The sequence below is a fragment of the Solanum stenotomum genome, chromosome 12 (assembly GCF_019186545.1).
Source record: "Solanum stenotomum isolate F172 chromosome 12, ASM1918654v1, whole genome shotgun sequence".
Taxonomy (NCBI): domain Eukaryota; kingdom Viridiplantae; phylum Streptophyta; class Magnoliopsida; order Solanales; family Solanaceae; genus Solanum; species Solanum stenotomum.
Window position 1 is genome coordinate 9702663 of NC_064293.1, and position 6498 is coordinate 9709160.

The 6498-nt window shown below is 33.0% G+C and overlaps 1 pseudogene; it reads right to left on the reverse strand.

Moving 5' to 3' along the window:
- Window positions 1-109: 109 nt before the first annotated feature.
- On the reverse strand, window positions 110-784 carry LOC125847043 (calcineurin B-like protein 3; annotated as a pseudogene).
- Window positions 785-6498: the final 5714 nt, after the last annotated feature.

Here is a 6498-nt window from a genome sequence, read left to right on the forward strand (position 1 = left end):
TTTTTTTTAAATCCTAATGTCGAAAATGAACATGGAGAAATAGAAAAAGCAAACATAATGTTATCATATATCCATTGAACATCCAAAAACAAAAAGCAAATCCCTTTTTTCAATCCCAAATCAGGTCGTCCTCAACTCTTGAGTGAAAGACAAAGCTCGGAAACATTGTAGTAATGTCCGTGAGATATGGGAGAGTCATCTTCTGCAAAAGTGAAGGATTACGCAAGACTAAACTTCTCCATTCCTCCTTATCAATCTTTCCATCGCGATTGGTATCTGCTTCTTCAAAAGTATGGTCAATTATGCTCTCTATCACATTGTCTGAAAGTTTCATATTAGTCTCAGCAAGAGCAACAAGCATCATCTATTTTACCTCTTGTCTCTCAATGAAACCCTGTTGCTTGATATCATATAGTTGAAAAGAAAACTCAATCTTATCATCAATAGCTGCATTTGGATGGAAAATAGAAAGTGCACAAGCAAATTCCTTAAAGCCCAAAATTCCCTTACGCTTTGTGTCAAATAAGTCAAATACTCTGTCAGCAAAGAAGTTTTATTTCGCATTTGTGTTGTATATAGCCAATTGAAATTCTTTCTTGTTCATGATTAAGCCATCACCAATCCCTGCACTACTAATCTTCTTAAAGAGCTCGTAAAGAGCTTCAATCTCATTGATGCGAAACACTGTCTCTCTCAGAAGGATATCAATATCGTCGAGGTCCGTTGATTGACCAAAATCAATATTACAAAACTTTAAAAGGTAAGAACCTAAGCACGACAGCATGGTGGAGTCTCTGAGGCAAAAAGACAAACGAGTTAGAAACTCCTTAAATGAATAATATAGTACAAATGGATTCTTTTATAGAGATGTTTATAGTATACAAATTGAAGAACCATTGTCCAAAATATATTGAGATACTCATTTGCCTTGTCAAATATTTTTTGGCTTATTCTTTTTTTCTCACAACACATTGAAGAAACTATTTTTCAAAATGAATTAGAATACTCCTTTACCTTCTTTTTTTACAATTTTGTCCTTACTGAACTTAAATTGTTAAGGGCATAAAAAATGATCAATATTTGAGGGATATTTTAATCGATCAACATTTAAAAAGAATTATTCGTGTTTTTATGATATACTCCCTCCATTATTTGTTTAGCCTATTTTGAATTGATACGGAGTCTAAGAAAGTAAAAGACTTTTGAGTCCATGCCTCGCATGTGATACTCTAAAAATGAGAGAGGAAGATGGAAAATAAAGAGCTAGGTAAAGGTTACAACGAGGGCGTCATATATATGAATACTCGTAACTAGAAAATTGTTGTTAATGTCATATAACGTTCATCCTTGAATGTAAAGAGAAAGAAAGTTCATGAAATGTCAAATAGTGTAGAATATCTACTCTGCATGTTGGACTCAACCTTCCAAGTGGATATCGAACCTATTTATCCATAATAAATATAGGATTTTCCACAAATGCTAATTTTTTGTCTAAATGTACCGAGTCCATTGAATCACATAAAAGTCATCGATATAGTACTTCCTCAACACCAAACCATGAAATTCCGAATGAATATCTAATAAGTCCAATGGCATAGCGATCTCATACGGCACCTCCCTAAAACATTGGGCCAATGAACCTTTGACTGAGTTTGCCATCATTGTCAAACCTCATAACATGTTTCATGAGTATACTTTTACCAAAACCTTCTCTCCAATCATGAACTTTAAATCACAAATCGTTTGATCAACATAACTCTTTTGTCTACTCTAAGTTATAAGAACTCTATCTTGAATCAACTTGACCTTATCTAAGAAATCTCTCAACAGATCTTTACTCGAAACTTGACCTTGAATGCATTGAACCGACCACCTAGAGAATGACATCTTCTATCATACAAGGCCTTAAATAAGGCCATCTGAATACTAAAATGGTAATGAGTGTTATAACCAAGCTCCGCTAACAACAAGAACTAGTCTCAACAACCACAAAAATACATCACACACATTCATAGCATATCCTTCAACATCCAAATTGTCCGCTCGGATTGATCATTTGTATGTGGATGAAAAGTTATACAATCTCCACTTGAGAATGCAACTCTTTTTTCATAGACTTCTATAATTGATTGTGAACTTAGTACTCCAATTTGAAATGATGAAAATGGACACACCATGAAAACATACTATCTCTTGGATGCAATTTCTAGTCAATCTTTTCGCATGTATGAAGTCAGTCTGAACCGACATAAAGTAAGTTGTTACGATCAATCTATCTACAATAAGTCAAATATCATCTATCTTTATCAAAGTCATTGCCAATCCTACCACAAAATTCATGGTATTCACCCCCACTTTTACTCATGTGTAGGCATCCTCCGAGTCTCACCACCTCCTCCGGTGCTTATACTTTGCACGCTAGCAGTTCAAACATCGAGAGGAATACTCTACATGTCTGTATTTATTCAACATCACCAATAATGCTTCCGATCATAATATATTTTTGCTACTCCTTGATGAAGAGAATATCTAGAACCATGAGTCTTTTCCATAATTAAATTAGTCAAATCATCAACTCTTAAAATACAAATACGACCCTTAATAATATTTTCAAAACACCCTTTGAATAAAAAATTCCTTCTTCATGTTCACCAATTAATGTCTTGTCTTGAATTATATTCAACTTCTCATATTTTTATGATGTAGCATTGATCTGATTCACTAGAAGAAAGTGTACCTCAACATGAGCAAGAAATCTATAAGACTCTGAAATATCAAGTCTCGCAAATCTATTTGCCAAAAATTGAACATTTATTCCATTCACAACATAATTAAGTTGTCCATAATAATTGACTTTCCACTTAATGAATTTGCTACTACATTTGTCTTGCTCGAGTGATATAAGATAGTAATATCATATTTCTTAAGTAGCTTCAACTATCTCAATTAAGATCCCTCTGACTAGAAATATATTGAATACGCTATGATGATTCGTGAATACCTCACAATGCTTCCAAGTAAATAATGTCTTTAAATTTTCAAAGCAGAATTCATCACTGCCAACTCTAAATAATGAGCAGTGTAGTTATTCATCTATACCTTCAACCTCCTCAAAGCGTACATTAATAAATTATATTTATACATCAAAAAATTCTCAAGATCAATCCGTGAAACATCATACTACACAGTGAAGCCTTCATCATCCACTAACAAGATTACAATCGAGGCTGAAGCCAACGATGTCTTAAGTTTATACAAAATTCACCTCACATTTATTAGATCACTGAAAAGTCAAATTCTTCTGAGTAAGTTTTCTCAATGAAGACACGATAAAATATAAGTCATCCCTAATAACCAATCAAACCCATAAAATCCTTGATCAATAGGTGAAATAGACCAAACTGAAACTCTGGCATCTTTAATTTTTCTTGAATCTATCATAATACCATCATTGGTCACAACATGCCCCAAGAATATTACAAAGAGATAGATCTCACACTTACAAAAATTTTTTTACACAAAGTTGCTCTTTTTAAAAGTCTGAAGCACAATTTTTAAACATTGCTCGTGTTTCTTTTTACTTTAAGAGTATATCAAAACATTGTTGATGAAGACTGTGACAAAGAAAATTGAAATAGAACCTCATTATCTTATTCATCAACTCCATAAATAGTGTAGGGGAGTTAGTCATCCCAAAAGACATAACCAATAACTCATAGTGGTCATAGCGGATCATGAAGGTTATTTTAAAGATATACCAGGTCCTAACCCTCAATTGATGGTAACCAACCCTCAAATCAATCTTAGAGATTACCGAATGAATAAGTAAGTCATCATACGTGGAATATGATATTTGTTCTTATTAATCACTTTGTTCAATTGTTTCTAGTTGATGCACATCCTTGTGGTGCCATCATTCTTCTTCACAAATAGTATCGGTGTATCCTAGTGGGAAACATTGGGCCAAATAAAGACTTTACTCTACAAATATCATAGCTCCTTCAATTATATTGGGTTTATTCGATATGGTAGGATTGAAATTCCTGCGTTTTTGACTACAACAAAAAATCAATATAGTGTGATCAAGTGGAATTCCTAGAAGGCCAATTAGAAACCTTTAGAAGCTCGTTCACCATGGCACTGACTTTATTGGAGAAGTATCGACACTAGTATCCCAAACATAAGCTAGAAAGGTGATACATTCCTTCTCAATCATATCCTGAGCCTTTGAAAATTATATTACCTTCCTCAGATAGATATTGGAGTGACCTACCACTTTAGTTTAAGAGTACCCAAAATATCTAAGATCATTTTCTTTGCGTAACAGTCTACAATTTCATAATATGGAGAAAGTTAATCTAAATTCAATCTGACATCAATGTCTATCATACTCAGAATAATTAAGTCTATCCACATAACTTGTGCTACCAAATTAATAACTTAAGATCGATGTAATCTATCCACCACTAAGAACCATCTAAGAATGTAAAAATACATATAAACATAAAAAAATGGTCATGAAGCATATCCATCCAAAAGGATGTAGATTCATGATCAAAATAAAATTGCAAAAGATCGAGAGCATAGTGAATAACTCTTAGAACAACCTTGGTTACTCCAATAGAGCTAGTTACCTATCGATATAATAATTTCAACCATCACAACGTTGGTCCATGATTTGTAGAGTGATTCTTTACCACTATACTCATCTATCTATTAATGTTCCTCACATAGTTTCATACAAGTATTCTTGTCCAAAATTCATTAAATAACGAATCGTCTTACCCTCTTAGTTTTAACTAATATTATTGATTCTCGATTTAATAATTGAAGGATAACTCACAAGTTCAATATGCCAATGCCTACCATTAATCACCACTTTGAATGTCCTTGCTAATTGGTACCCAACTTAGCTTTTTATTATCTCCACATATTATACTAAGATCACCTCGTGGCTTCCATTAAATGAACATCATGCCAACATGACATTATGTCACCCAACTTAAATTACTTTAATTCTTTATAATACACCTCCATTCCAAAGGATAGAAAGGAAATATTTGTTGCAAATCTTATAACAATTCCTACTACCTCAAACTTCATCACAAAGAATCAACTTTAATCTTTTTGTCATTCCTTTACTTCTCATCGATGCCTTATCATTGCCACTACACTCCTATTTAATTGATTGATCCTTCTAAGCTTAGACTTGTCTTCGAGACATTACTATTATCTCATTACTGAATTATTGAAAGTCACAATGCTTATTGCCCAGTTATCTTTCTAGCCACATTATAATATCTCACATTATACCCCATAACATCATTTTTGTCATTGGGATACGAATTTGAGAATGTCTCATTACTATTGGTGAGAGAATAAAACAATGAAGTTTAGACATTAAACTGAACCACATACCCAAGATAAGAAATAAAATAATAGAAGTTTCTTAAAGTCGCATAGCCTCTCGAAGATAAGTAACAGATGTCTCGGCACCAAGTCACAAGACTTTACTAGACTTTGCTCTTGTACTTAATGAGACCTATGAACCATGCTCTGATACCATGTTGTCACAATTCAAAATCTCATTAGGCCATGAGGGCACCTATCAGTCCCTTGGGTGAGCCTCATTTCTCTATATACCATTTAACTATTTAGATACTCTACATAAATTATATTGAATTAAGCAACTAACTTATATAAGTGCATAATAAATAAGTTATAATCAAACTACTTCAAGACCTAACAACACTAGTATACGAGCATCTATGAATACGAACTAAGTCTAAAAAACTTGAACAACTGTCTAGAAGGAAATAACATAGAAAATAAAAAGGTGTTTTTAAAATCTAGTACTTCTGAAAACTATTCATTACCCCCAAATTCATTTAATACATCAAAGCTAACACTGTAAAGAAGTAAGAAATCTCTACTCACCTCAAATCGAAGCTCAATGTCAAATTATGAACTTGACCTTCTATAACTCTCTTGAATGGTTATAGTCTATTGAAATACACAATCCTCATAAGAATACGAATCTAACGACACCCACGTTGCTATATTTATTTTTGTCTTAAAATCGGGTCAAAATGTCACTCTGAAGTCTGATGCCTCGAAGTCAAATCTGGATTTTTTTTCCAGGTTATGTTCACCCATAATAAAATAAGCAAGTACATCAAATTTTAGCTAAACCAGATCGTTATTTGACCCCCAAATCAAAGTTTTGTTATAAGAACCCTAGGGCTATATTTCTTAATTCAGCATAACTTCTCTACATTTCTGCCCTAAAAATCTACTCATAATTACATAAAAATCTCATAAAAAGAAGAAGAAGAGAGTAATTACCTTAATGCTTGGGGATGAAGTTCCTGTTTTTTTCTTCTCCTTCTTTTCTTTTTTGCACTGCGTATTTTTTTTATTCTACTGAACTACTGCGAACACCTGCGGCCAGACTTAAAACCTTTCGTTTATTTATTTTATCTCCTTATTCTTTTGGGC